General features: G+C 35.9%; 1 pseudogene; it reads right to left on the minus strand.

The window, feature by feature from the left end:
• Window positions 1-10,983: 10,983 nt before the first annotated feature.
• Window positions 10,984-14,656, minus strand: LOC111917858 (heat shock cognate 70 kDa protein-like; annotated as a pseudogene).
• Window positions 14,657-14,883: the final 227 nt, after the last annotated feature.

Here is a 14,883-nt window from a genome sequence, read left to right on the forward strand (position 1 = left end):
ATTAATTCTTGATCAATACTAATTAAATAATATGATTTCACTATTACTATATTATACTTTTAATATATTAATAAATCATAAATAGCCTCTTTCTCAAATATCCATCCTATCAGACTGTTCTGGTGAAGGCAACCCAAATGGACCATGCTACTCTCGGGTCAAGTACATACCAATTATAGTTATGGGCTTAGACACCTAATCCAACAGTCTCCCACTTAGATAAATCTAATAACTATTGTTGCAAGTACGACTCCAAAATCCTGAATAACAATCGTAGCTCTCAAAAGCCGTTGTCGAACACTGACCTAGTCAATGACGCGTCCAATAGATAAGGGATCATATATTCCTTCATTCTAGGTATCTTATGATCTAAGACATTGTAACAAACCGTTATTTCAAACCTATGTAATAATATAGTTCAATTTTTAGTTCTTTTTTAAAATAATAAAGAGAAATTTTTGCATACCATGTACATTTAGATAATTGACCCTCAAAAATAAAGTATTAAACAATCTCGATTGGGATGAACAAAGTGGTAGAGATTGTAACAAGGTTTCCAAAAATATAAAGAAAACTAAAATCCGAGTGATAACAAAGAATTTATGACCAATCGAAGATCCGCGACAAAACCAACAATACACTGTTCACTGTAAAAAGTGAGGTGAAGTGAAGTCTTCTCAAAGACATGGTAACACATGATTACAAAGAAGTTCCGCAAATCAAATGCAACCACCAAGTCCCTCACACCTCTTGTAAGTTCTCATTTTTTTTATCATTGTTTCCGGTTGTTTTTCTTTATCTATGTATTTATCATCAACATTAATTAACTTGTACTTTTATGAGTAGGCTACAAGAGAACCACTAATACTTTTCTTTTTCCCAATCAAACCATGAAAGTTGCATTTTGACCTTTTATATTATGACTTTCTATTAGCTCTTGTTATTTTATGCATTCAATATGTTCTTGTTATATATATAAACATTAAATATTTGTTGTTTTCTCATGTTTTTGGCAGATATACAAGTTGATGACGAGAACATTGTTCCAAGACCATCTACTAATGTAAGGTTGGTGTAAGAGTTGATGACGAGAACATTGTTCCAAGACCTTCAGTGAGTTATGATGATGTCCCTTAATAGCAATGTAGTATTAGGTTATATAGTTAGGGATGATTATTTGTATTTGACATGTTAGTGCAATGAATTATCTTTCTTATTTATTGTATTTTATTTTGTATTTTGTATGACATTAACTTTTGTGCAATGGATTGTATTTTTTGTATATGGTAGTTTATTTTCTATTATGAGACATGAAATGCAAATTTAATTCGAAAATTAGTAAATCTATAAATAATTAAAAAAAATAAAAAATAAAAATTACGATACGCAAAAATGTGTGTCATCTTCATTTATGACATGACCTTTCTTGACAGCGGCTTTAATCATACGCGTTTCGTGTCATAAATGTGCGTCGTCTCTCGTTATGACAGGGCCTTCCTTGACGCGCATTTGTGCGTCGTCTGAGCGTTTTACGACGCGCAATGAGCGTCGTAAAAGGCTGTTTTTCTAGTAGTGTATTTAATATTTTTTTCATGAGTTTATTATAACCATACTATGACTAGAGGCCTAATTCGACGCTTTGGAGGCATTGGAAATGTTGATAACAATTGTCACCCAGACCCGCCGGTCTAACTATAGCTAACAATTTAGGTGCGAGATTGTCAATCCCATATAGAACTATACAAATTTGTTTCGATCCCTATGATGGAGATTCTCAGGACTTTAACTATTTTGTTTAAATGTACTAACAACCTGAACATATTAACTCCTAGAAAAGTATATAGATGTTACGTGTATAGTAATGATGAAAACTCAATCATTTTGAAATAAATGATTGTTAGTAAGTTTCTTGTTTAGTATTCTTGAAATGTATTTGTAAATTGTTCACACTTGTGTGGTTTTGAATCCAACCCTTGTTATAGTAAAACAATGTACTAGCGTATACTTGACTCGTGTGTTAGTGTTCTTGAATCATAAATTATACCTATTATAATTTATATGTATTTTCTGTATTGATACTAACTGTTCATGAATGCAACCTCTTGCTCAACCAGTTACAAAGAGTATTGAAACTGAATAAAATAACTTTTATATTTATATACATATACAATTATAGAAATATGATTTTTGGGGAAAAATATAAGTTGGTATAACCTTTTAAAGAATTTAAACACTTTAAATTATTTCTGATGACTTGATGTCATTTTAACGTTATTTGAAATCATTTGTACCACAAAATATTTGTGTTAGAATTGTATCCCCCCCCCCCTTAAAACTGTAAAAAATATGAAAAATGTGGGATATGAACTCACTTGATAAGTGGTGAATCGGACGTAACCGCGGGTTTCTGGTGAAAAATCGGGCTTCACCCGGGCAGAGTTTCAGATCGGGAACTCTGTTTCTCGAGATCTTCGGCGCTTCGGGACTCGCTTCAGGTCTCGGGATGATACCGGGGCTTCGGGGGTATAAATTGCACGCAAATCGAGGTAATACGAGTGAGAGAGAAGAGATTGAGCAACCCTAAACGGCTGCCCTTGTGATCTATTTATAGGGCTGATTTTTCGATTTTCACGTCGTGAACCATCATTTCACGTCGTGGCCTTGGACGTCATCAGGTGCGTAGTCGCGATGTTCAGTATGTCAGGCTTTAGAAGACATCAGCACTGAGTTCATGTCGTGAACCCCTTTTTCACGTTGTGAACTCTGACACAGTGTTGGGGTTCGTGCCCCGAACTTCAAAAATTCATAACTTTTGCATACGAGCTCCGTTTTCGACATTTTTATATGCACGAATATATGAGATTATGCTCTACAACTCTCGTTTAGACTCCGTCGGCTAATTTTGAGTTTAATTTTTATTATATTATTTTTAGTAGGCCGGGACAGGAAAACTCCGTTATAAACTCATAACTTCTTCATCCGATGTTTGTTTTTGTCTGTCTTTTTACCGTTGAACTACTCTCGACGAGATGTTAGATTCTTGTTTAGATTGTTTTGGCTAGAAATCCCTCGATCTCATATTCGAACTTCGGGCTCCATACTGCTAAGCTGAAACTTAGAAAAATCATTACTTCCTCATACGAAGTCAGATTTAGACGTTCTTTTTATGTATATTTACGGTTTAATGAGATCTAAGACTTTCATTTAGATACCTAAGGCCAAAAGGTATTTTATTGAAATTTCTCTTTTAAGCTTAATAGTGTTTTACTGGTTTTGACGCAGATCTTTGATTGGTCATAACTTCTTCGTTATAACTCGGATTTGAGTGTTCTTTATATTTCTGAAAACCTTGACACAATATCTATCATTTTATGCAACCCAATTGAGACTTTTGAAAATTTCATTTTTGACACTATATTTATTATATCAGAAATAGATTACCATACTTGACTTTAGGTCATTATATTGACTTGAAATATCGGGTTGTCACATGACCTATCCTTTTTCTTCACAAATAAGATCGGTATTCCTCACAATGAACTACTCGGTTGAATGAATCCCTTGTTTGACAACTCCTGCAGCTGTATAGACCACTCCTGCATCTCTAGAGGTGCTAACCAATAAGTTACTTTAGTTATTAGAGCCGTACCAAGAACCATGTCAACCCGAAACTCCACCTGGTTCTTCGGAGGCACTCCAAGAAAATCCTCCGGGAACACATTTGGGTATTCCCAAACAATTGGTACATCATCCACGGTAACCTTATCCTTTTCTTGGGTGTCCATCACATACGCCACAAACCCGAAATATCCCTATTGAAGATAATGTCTGGCCCTCGTTGTCGAATAGAGAGTGGGCCCATGCTGAGCACCCTCACTGTGGATCACCAACTCTCCCCCACTTGGGGTTTGAACTGTTGGATTAATGTCTAAGTCCATAACTATAATTGGTAAGACTTGACCCGACTCGGCATGGTCCATTTGGGTTGCATGACATCATGCATTTGGATAGACTAAAATGAGAGAAATAACACTTAAGGTTTATTAATATATTATAAGTTCTAATATATTAATAAGATTATTTAATTAGTATTGATCAAGAATTAATTTGGAATTAATTAAGTGATCAAAAGGAGACTAATTAAATATATGGGTTGATTGTGTAAATCATTCATTCTTATATATGTGGGTTTGTGATACAAGATTCCTTATGTTAGACTAAGTCCATGCGGTGACCCATGGATACTCCATGGAGGTTAAAATCCATGGAGCATAAGGAATGGGTAAAGTTATAAGTTACATGGTGTAACCCTAATAGCCACCATATAAAAGAATCCCATGGCTCAAGAAATCGAACACTATGTGTGAATATGAGGGCTAGACGATTTCAAGGAGTGGTACATTTCTCTCAAGTCATTTCCATGTGCATTTGGTGTTGTGTGAACCATTTTAGGTGTCACACTTGGGGCACTAGGCACTCAAGCTTCATGAAGACAAGTTACAACAACAAGGTATGTATTCTAACTTGTTTTATTACCCAAGTATCATAGATTGTATGCTAGATAGGGTAATACCTTGGAATATTCATATTTGCATATATATTAGAGAAAACATAGATCCAAGGTATTTAGGGTTGCATGTACAATTAAGAGTGTTAGAATGCTCAAAACCCAACACGAACATGCAGTAATTGAATCCCACAACCAATCATCGCCCCATTGGGTATCCACCAATCCATCCCCACATTGACCTCGCTCTCACGCAGGGGAATAGGATCAAATCAATTGCATACTGATCTCTGAATAACTCCAAAGTGCAACCTCGGTGAACCCTCGACACTCGCATCGGACGATCATCATCAATCTTGACCTCTGACGGATAATCCAACTACCCTGGAGTATCGTCAAACCTCTTTCTAAGCACAAGAGATACAAAGGATCAGGTAGCTACCGAATCAAATAAAACCAATGCGGGAATATCGTTCACAAGGAATGACCTTAAACAGTAACATAGACATATAAGCATGATATATAACATAAATAAAAAGGTAAGGAGAAGATACATATTAGTGACCACATTGGGTGCAACATGAGTCTCCTCGACTATCAGCTGAAATACCCTGCTCCGAACAACTGGCACCTCCGCCTTGCCCTGGTGGCCATCAGTGATCCTCACAGTTTTCGTTCACAAGGAACGACCTTAAACAGTAACATAGACATATAAGCATGATATATAACATAAATTAAAAGGTAAGGAGAAGATACATATTAGTGACCACATTGGGTGCAACACGAGCCTCCTCGACTATCAGCTGAAATACCCTGCTCCGAACAACTGGCACCTCCACCTTGCCCTGGCGGCCATCAGTGATCCTCACAGTTGTCAGAGCAGGTGTTGCAATTGGTCCCACCGCTACTAAACTCGGGTAGTTGGCCTTATTATGGCCCTTCTGGTTGCAATGAAAGCAAATCATATCAGATACCTGGGTGGTGGTACTGGAAATACAATCCCTTATGAGGTGCCTTGTCTTGCCATACTTGTTGTAGTTCGAACCACCTACCCTGCAGACTCCATCATGCGCCTTGTCGCACTTGCCATAGCGGCACCGTCCCTGCTATCCCCTCGATCTAGAATCAAAATCCTTGGGTTTCTTATCCAAAACCCCAGTCGTCTTGTCAGGCTCTTCCCTCCTCTTCCCTATATGCTCCAAATCAATTTCCCACTCTCGGTCACTAGCTATCATGTCATCCAATGTCGGATAGGCGAAAAAACTAATAAACTCCCTAATGTCTAATCTTAGCATGTCATGGTACCGAGTTTTCTTCATTTCCTTATCTGTAGCTACTGGGATACGAATAAAGCTCTCTCTCTCTCTCTCTTTATCTCTCTCTCTCTCTCTCTCTCTCAACTTGGCAGTGATCTCTATCATGGTCTCAGTTTTTTGTTGCATATCCAATAACTCCCTCTCCAGCTATTGCACCTCAACAACTGGTCCAAACTCCGCTTGGAACCTGGTCACAAAGTATGACAAGGTCCTGGCCTCAATGGTTGGGGATCCCAGAGCATAACCAACCTCCCCCACCAATACCGAGCTTGCTCCCTCAAACAGCATGCAACGAACCTCACCTTTGACCCCTCGGGTCACAATCTAGTCATCTAGGCACACTCAATATCTGCTATCCATCTTCTGGTTGTAATAGGGTCCTTCTCCCCAAAGAATTTTGGCGCCCCACATCCCCTGAAATCCTTGAAGGAGAGAGTGCAAGATCTATGCTAACTAGCGGCCAGATCAGCACTAAATATTCGAAGGTGATCCTCCATCAACTCGATGATACCTCTAGTAATATCAGACGCGATGAAATTGCATAAACCCTCAATAATCGATTTGATGCCCGAGCTTGAACCAGATCCAAATCCTGACCCTCATGCCCCACTGTGTGTCACCACCATCTTGAAACATAACACATAAACAATCAGTATACACACGAAGAGGTTCACACCCTCGAAGTTTCTTTAATTCATCATGACCTTCCTTGTCTTGGGTATAGATCTTGTGCTTCTAGTAGTACGAGCCCAATACTCCCTTCCACACCTATCTATACCCTCCCCAAGGATTGTCTCGAATCCTCCAAGTCACTTCCTTTCTATTTAGTACTCCTCTCCTACAATAAAGTGCTCTATGCGCTAAGATATATCCCAAGAACTCCTTAGGGCTCCTTTCATCATCACTCTATGTTATCAGCTTTAGAAGGAACTCCCACTCATACTATCTAACTACCATACGATCACAATTACAGACTATCAGTACTAGATAACTCTTCAAGTGAAAGGTATCACACTACAACGGTTGGACACAGACAAGAGCTGTACAACAGAGTTAAAACCTAACCCTCTAAAATTATCTAATCTCAACAATATGCAACCAAGAGCATCCATCCACTAGTTAGCTCATATTATTGAGAATTCCTAAAAGCACAAAGCATGCAACATTCAAGTATTAAGCAATTCGAATCAGAACATAACTTAAACAGTCCATCATATCTGATAATTGATCTAATACTTGCATGCAAATCTATAAGCACATATAATAGGCACATAAAGGCATATCTCATAGCATTCGATCATGCAATCCTGAGTAGATCCTTAGCCCTAATCTAGCATGCGATTCTCATATCATGGCTTAAAACATATATGATGTATGTGTATTTTGGGACGACTTACTTAAGCTCGGCTGATTGGAGGCATCACACCTGTTACTTTTAGTAGAAATTCCTTAATAAAATGTTTCTTTTTATGAAAAATATACCAAATCCTCATTTTGAGTTCAGACACACCAGAGAGTATGCCCGAAACCCTGAAACCAAGGCTCTAATACCAACTTGTAACATCCCCAAATTTTAGATACAAAATTTGTGTTTAAATCATTCTCAAACATTCAATAATCATGTCAAATCAACCAAAAATTTATCATAGAAAAATGTCATCAGAGTACAAATCCCAAAATCACATAATACATAAAACATGGGCGGATCCGAAGCGATCATGTCGGGCCCTTTCTTTTCGTGCTGGAAGTACCTGAAACATAAACTGAAAACTGTAAGCACAAAGCTTAGTGAGCTCCCCAAAAACCCCATATCGTACATTATAGTGAAAACATAATTGTGAAACATCATGTTTCCTGCCATTTCTGAGCCATGGACTGAAGTTCGATTTTGTAAGTTTTGGGCCTTAAGGAGGCAAAGTATAGTCCTTATGGAAGTATGTAATGATAGTTAAGAGATTTTTCCTTTGAGTTGTGTTTTAGGCAGAAGGGTAGAAAAGGAAAAGTCATAGGTCAGGTTCTTTCATAAAATATGGATTTTTATTTGAGAAGTATTTAGCCCAAGATATTTAGATAATATAGTACAGCTCTTCAACACCTTTTCGTGGATATAAAGAACGTCGGAAACAGAGTTGGAAAGAAGAAGTTACGACCATTTAAAGTTAGGACCATTTAAAGTTGTATTTTAGATGATTTTTGTATTAAAATATGAGAGCATATACATGAATGAAAATAGACAAAACTTCAAAAATGGTCCCTGTGGTTTTCGAAAATATCAAGTTTAGTCCCTAAGTTCAAAAAACCTCACATATGGTCCCTGTGGTCTCAAAACTTTTAACATTTGGTCCTTTTCGCTAACTCCGTTAGCTTTTGGCCGTTAAGTGAAGGGCAATTCTGTCATTTCACTTCCACAGGGACCACTTATGAAGTTTTACCTTATTTTAAAAAAAAAAAGAAAATATATATAATTATATAATATTAAAGGGTCCCACCCCTTTCTCTCTCTCTCTCATATACACACTGTCTTCTCTCTCTCTCTCTCTCTCTCTCTCTCTCTCTCTCTCTTTCTCTCCAGATCTTGTATGGAAGGATGAGTGAACAATGTTTGACTGAAAAAGTCAAAATTGGATTGAGACCTTTCTTAATTGCTCCATACACCATCTATACTTCTTCCACCCTCCTTCTCACATCTGGTTCTGGTTCTTCTGCCAATGGAAACCATCGATTACGCCTTGCACCAAATAATAATCGTACATGAAATCATTGGTCAAAACCATATATAAAATCAAGCTATCAAACTTGAAATCAAAGCTTAAAACCATACCAAAATAATACATGGAATCAAAGCTTGGAACCGAACTTTATAATCATAATCGTAACCGAAAACAATACACATCCAAACCACAGAAGATGAAACTCGCTTGACACTTTGATGAATATCCTCTCTCTTATCTTAATCTCATGAGCTATTCAGCAACAAAGACGAAAGATTTTGGCATGTGAAGTCGGTGGGATTATTTGCCCTAAATACGAGAATACTCGTGTCCTGGTTCGTGGAATCTCATATTGCCGATTTTGACGCAATTGAGAATACCTTGTTTATTTGACTCGAATAGAAAAGAGAAAGAGGGATTAGGGTACAGTGAGATGTAGTGGAAGTTATCGATTTCCACCATCTTCTTCACTAGCCAATTTCGTTGGTGGCCTTCCAGGATTAACCTGCATCTTCCCCTGTTCCTTCCTATGGCTAATGTCATCGTTCAACAATCACTGAAGGAGAAATTCGAGTAGGGTAATTGAACGAGGGGGATGATTAATCGTTGGGATCTAAAGGCGATTTAAAGAGGCCGGGATGGGAGATTGCTGCTAGTAGGAGTGATGAGTGACGAGATGAACCTTTGTGATAGCTTTTGGAATCTTGATCTGGAGAGAGAGAGAGAGAGAAGACGGTGTGTGTGTGTGTGAGAGAGAGAGAAAGAGAGAGGGTGGGACCCTTTAATATTGAATAATTATATATATATATATATATATATATATATATATATATTAAATAAGGTAAAACTTCATAAATGGTCCCTGTGGAAGTGAAATGACAGAATTGCCCTTCACTTAACAGCCAAAAGCTAACGGAGTTAGCGAAAAGGACCAAATGTTAAAAGTTTTGAAACCACAGGGACCATCTGTGAGGTTTTTTGAACTTAGGGACTAAACTTGATATTTTCGAAAACCACAGGGACCATTTTTGAAGTTTTGTCATGAAAATATTAGACATTAAAAATTACAATTTTTTCCCTTTGTACCAAAAAGATAAAAAAAGAATCAGGATTTTAACTTTTTTAATAAGAATATCATGTAAATATTTACTAATTAATGGGGGTTCCTAGGGTTCTTAATCTTTTGTGGTTCTCATTTGAACTACTCCCTATATATATATATATATATATATATATATATATATATATATATATATATATATATATATATATATATATATATATATATATATATATATATATATATATATATATATATATATATAGAGTCAAGATCAAATAAGAAGGAAATTTTTTGTAGGAAGGTAAGAAGTTTTTTTTCTACATATTTTTTTCGCGAACAAACAAAATGAATCATTAGATGATTCATTTGTAAGATGATCCACAAGAAAAAATTCTTAAAAAAACATCTCGATGATTCATTTATACACTGATTTTATTGTTATTCACTAAAATTGTCACAAAAGTGAATTTTTTCTTAATTTATTTAAAAATGAATCATAAAGATGTTTTTTTGGGAATTTTTTCTTGTGAATCATCTTACAAATGAATCATCTAGTGATTCATTTCTTTTGTTCGTCAAAAAAATATGTAGAAAAAAGACTTCTTACATTCCCACCAAAAAAAAATTTCTTACCGGATATATATATATATATATATATATATATATATATGTGTGTGTGTGTGTGTGTGTGTGTGTATGTGTGTGTGTGTTTTTACTGTTTGTTTATTTTTCACTTAACAACTAAAAATATGTTGTAATATAGTAAGTAGTATATTAACACTTTATATATACTTCCTAAATTGTAGTATATTTCCTTTTGGTGAATTTACTTGTTTCTCAGCTCTCATTTACAAAGTATTTTTCAAATTAGTGAAGCAACAAGTCGATGATGATATGCATGATATTTTGTCATTTTTTAAATAACTTTTAAGGTTAATGTCATTGTAGCCCAACAAATGTTTTTTTTTTTTTTTTGTTTTAAAAGGTCCATGATCTTATTTTTTAACATGTTAAAAGGTATTTTTTTTATAGTTTTACAAGTCAAAAGGATGACATGGCATGTATATGATATTAATGTGATTTGGGGGTAGTAACTTAATTGTAAAGTCAAACCACAAAGACTAATGCTTTATGATTCTGTCTCACCATATATAATCACCAAACACTATTGTTTATCTTCAACCTTGACGTCGATTGTCAGCTTCTTTGTTTTTGCGATCATTGTTGGACACCCGATAGTCGTTTTTCCAATGTTTCGTCTCTAGTGACACCATTCAAGCATGAATAGATCTTGGAGGACAATGCTCTGGTATTGTAAATATCCTTTGAAACCTTAGATTCTTGGATTTTGGTTTTGGCTTTCGTCGATGGATTTTTATTTAGATTTTAGTTCATCTTCTTCTTTCCTAAATTGTAGGCATAGAGGAAACGAATGACGAAAAGCCCAATACCAGCTAAATCTCCGGCGACAATGGTCGGAGCTCCTGTTGTGGTTGATGATGATAAAGACAGGTCCATTTTTTCGGGAATAACTGTGATTGTTGTTGTGGTGGAGACTCTAGAGTCTCCGGTAATTTCCTGGAGAATGCATTATCCAATAGATTAAGCAACTTAAGACTTCGCAACCCAACTATCAACTCCAGGAGATCGTCGACGATGAAAATCAAAGGTGGTAAACTACATTTAATGAATTAATAAAGAGATCAAGAGAACGAAGATGCTAAATCATTCCAAAATCCTGAGGAATGGAACTAAGAAAATGAAAATTGGGAAGAACCAAAATGACGTCCAAGAAAGACTCAGGTGTACCCGACCAAGAAAAATCTTCATAGGTGACACCTTCCCATGCACATAGATTTGGATCATCATAGTTCCAGTTATCAAGAACTGAAATTAGGTAGAGAGAACAAAGAAAACAAGGATTATGTCTGTAGTGATTGAAGAAATTAACAGAGCAAATGAGGAGGAAAAGAAGAAATTGAGTGTGGAAGCCATTAAAGTGGTGTTCTTTGTAGCTTGACTTTACAATCCGCAGAGCTGATTTTTCAAACCCCAAATCATAATGGTTTCATATACATATACATGACGTCATCTTTATTTTACCGGTGAAACCGGAAAAAAAAAGATTAATATTGTTTTTTATAGGTCGACATAGACTTTATGCCTCTAGAATGCCAAAAAATAACATTAAAGACCTTTTAAACAAAAAGAGAATAGTTTCGTTAGACTTCAATGACATTTTTCCTAGTTTTTAATCTAAGACTACTTATTTTTCCAAACAAATAATTCCATTTATTTTTATGAAGATGCAATTGCACACAAAATCACATACAAACACATTCACACAATGCACGTAAACACAACACATATAGTATAATGCTATAATACGAACAAATGAAAGTTTGATGCTACAAAAGAAAGAAAAATTGATCTATTGTTTTTTCATCCATATTTCAAGTAACTATTGGTTACCTGAGACCATGTGATGTTTCATCAATTCTATAACAATCGTATTATCCATTATTTTCTTATGAACTTTTGTTTCATTCTATTTTGGTCTTATATGATACAGGTGACACCTGAGCATCAATATACCTTGTGAGACACATGAGAATAACAGTTTACATTGTTAATATATTTATGACAATGAACATTATTGGAATGAATTTGAGATGTAATTAAACAATAGCTTTGACCTTTTTTGTAATATGGTATTTTGTGCTGAACTTGATGTCACTTGATTGTGTTTTAATCAATTACTATTTTTTTATATGATTGTCTTTTAATCTATTACAATTTTTTTATTCATTCATATGTAATATAATTGGGTATATTTGTCATTGTACATTGCTAATATGGGAACAAATGAAAGAAAGATGCTATAGAAGAAAGTAAATCAATATAGTGTTTTTATATTTGTTAACTTGTCCACTGGACGGGTATAACATTAGCTACAACCCGTTTTACACATCTATTCTTTGATTCGTTTGGGCGAATAGACAACAACAAAAAATACCAAAAATATAAACACATCTAAATGTACAATTCCACAAGAATTGGACTGAACATGATATCCATGCAAGTCTCGATTCTTAAAAATCAACTAAATATTTTTGTCTATTCAATTTCATGTTTGTTCCTCCAACATGCACGCACAACTTTGACTCGTCTGCTTTGAGCGAAAAATAAATTATTTCCTAGAAATTGAAAACAAATAGCATCTAAAACAAAGATAAATTATTAAGGTAGGTATTACATTAGCAGAAGCAATAGCAAAAATGTTCACAAACCAACGTAGAAGCTAGTGTTTAAAAGTCTGAAATCAGCTCAAAAACTAAGCAAAAATAAAACGGTCCATATCGCTAAACCTTTTTTCAGCATACTCTAATACTTAGACAAAGTTCCACTTATCAATTCTTATACTTTGTGTATTACCCGTGGATTTCACTTCAGCAGAGACATGGAGAATGCCATTGGCATCTATGTTAAAGCAAACCTTTACCTCTTGTGACCCTGCAGGAGCTGGAGGAATGCCACGAAGCACAAACGAGCCAAGGAAGATGTTTTCTTTGGCCTTTTTGCTCTCACCCTGATATATAGCGATTTTCATATTTTCTTGATTGTCGAATAATGTTCTATACATGCCCTCCTTGATGGTGGGTATGGGTGTGTTCTTTGGGATCACAACACTCATAACATTATCTAAGTTAATCGAGATGCCAAGGGAGAGAGGCGTCACATCTTGTAATATCAATCCACGCACACTTTCATTTCCATTACCACCTAAGTTTGCAGCCAAAACCGCTGCCCCATAAGCAATAGCTTCATCCGCGTTAATGCTCTTGCATAGTGGCTTTGAGTCAAAGAACTCCATCAACATTTGTTGTACTTTGGGAATCCGTGTAGACCCACCAACAATAACTACATCATCAACATCTTTCTTATGCACATTCCCATCTTTCAAACAATTCTCCACATGCTTGATGCACATCTTGAAGAAAGCAGCATTTAGCTCCTCGAATTTTGCCCTGGTGAATTTCATACAAAAATCAATTCCCTCGTGCAAGGAATCAATTTAAATTGATGTTAGGGTGGTTGACGACAGATCCCTCTTCGCTTTTTCACATGCAACTTTCAACTTCACCATTGCTCTTGCATTCTTACTCATGTCCTTCTTTTCTTTCTTCATGAATAGCTGGACACAATAATTCACCATTAGGTTGTCAAAATCTTCGCCACCTAAATGAGTGTCGCCACCCACAGCTTTAACACTAATGTTTCCACCCTTGCTGATATTAAGAAGAGACACGTCAAATGTTCCTCCACCCAAATCAAATACCAAAACATTCTTTTCTTGACGATTCTTGTCAGCACTCTTATCTATTCCATACGCAATTGCTGCTGCTGTGGGCTCACTAATCAAACGCATGACATTGAGGCCCGCGAGTGTAGCAGCGTCCTTAGTTGCTTGTCGTTGTTTGTCATTAAAATATGCAGGAACAGTAATCACTGCATCTCTACATGTTGTTCCAATGTATGCTTCAGCAGACTCTTTCAGTCTTTTTAGAATCATGGACGATATTTCTTCAGGTGAAAGCTTCTTGTTTTCAGCCTCGTTTTCAAACACAAACATTGGCTTATCATCAGACCCTTCAACTACCTTAAACGGCCATGATCTAATGTCATTCTGCACCCTAGTTTCACTGAATTGGCTTCCCATTAAGCGTTTAACATCTGGAAATTGGTGAAAGAAATGGCATAAAGTTCATCGGTTTATAGATTAGATAGTAAAACAAGGGAATGGCTAGGGTTTTTGGTTGAACCGTTGAACGAACTTACCAAAAACTGTGTTTTTAGGATTTCTGCTGATTTGATTTTTGGCTGCCTCACCTACTAAGAATTCTGTCTCGTTCCAAGCTACGCATGATGGAGTAATCTTGTTACCTTGTTCATTTGGAATGATCTCAACTCGATTATGCTTATCAAACCAGATAGCAACACAGGAGTAGGTTGTTCCAAGATCAATTCCAATTGCATTTCTTTCAGCCTTTGTGGGCATCTTCAAAGACATGTAGTTGTAACAAAGGATGTGATGAATGTATGGATTGCGGGACAGAAATAACCATCAAAGTTTTAAAAACTAAACATGGAAATGAATTCTTTTTAACTTTTGAAAATGTGAAGTAAGGAGAAATCCGAGGGATCCAGTTAGACGAATATTCATTTTCTAATTCAAAAGATTTGCACAATATTTGAATTCTAATGTACATGTAAATAGGATAAAGT

Source organism: Lactuca sativa, chromosome 2 (assembly GCF_002870075.4).
Source record: "Lactuca sativa cultivar Salinas chromosome 2, Lsat_Salinas_v11, whole genome shotgun sequence".
Lineage (NCBI taxonomy): Eukaryota > Viridiplantae > Streptophyta > Magnoliopsida > Asterales > Asteraceae > Lactuca > Lactuca sativa.